We start from the raw sequence: 701 nt of genomic DNA on the forward strand, positions 1-701 counted from the left end.
CCTAAAATATGTCCTGTAATATTTCTTACATTTGTTCAACAGTTCAAGATACTATCTCTGTGCCTCAGAGCTCAACTTTGGAACCACCGAGTACACAACTGCTGCAGTAGACACATGGTCCACGATGGCTGAACTGCTTCTTGGACAGAGTGAAGCACTATTTTAGCATTAGTTATATGGTTTTTGTTCTCGGTATTCTATTTTTGTCAACCTCGTAGTTGTTGTTCGTGCTCTCATGGACTTGTTATGCAGGCTCTGTTTCCTGGCGAAAGTGGAGTAGATCAGCTTGTTAAAATCATCAAGGGTTTGGGTACACCGTACACAAACAAGGGAGAACCGGAGAAGATCAAAGTGCATGAGTTGACTGAAAAGCTTGAGTCCCACAGAACTCTCTGGCATCCCTCCTGAAACCGTTGACCGCCTTGAACATGCCGGTAAGCAGAACCACTTCAGGACATTACACTCGTAAGTCGTAAGAGTCTTCAATGTTTTCTGCACAACCTATTGGTGGTCTCTTCTTCTGAACCGATAAATGTATAAACGAACTAGATTTTAAACAAAACGAATTAATTAACCGAATTAGGCCAAACAAGTTGTGGTTCTAGCTTGAGTTCAACTTTTTTAGGACAGACTTCTAACCAATGAGAACGACTTCAAAAGGGAAAAAAAAAGGTGATTCATAACAAAGCAAACTACATGAA

Source organism: Camelina sativa, chromosome 7 (genome assembly GCF_000633955.1).
Source record: "Camelina sativa cultivar DH55 chromosome 7, Cs, whole genome shotgun sequence".
In the NCBI taxonomy this organism is placed as follows: Eukaryota; Viridiplantae; Streptophyta; class Magnoliopsida; order Brassicales; family Brassicaceae; genus Camelina; species Camelina sativa.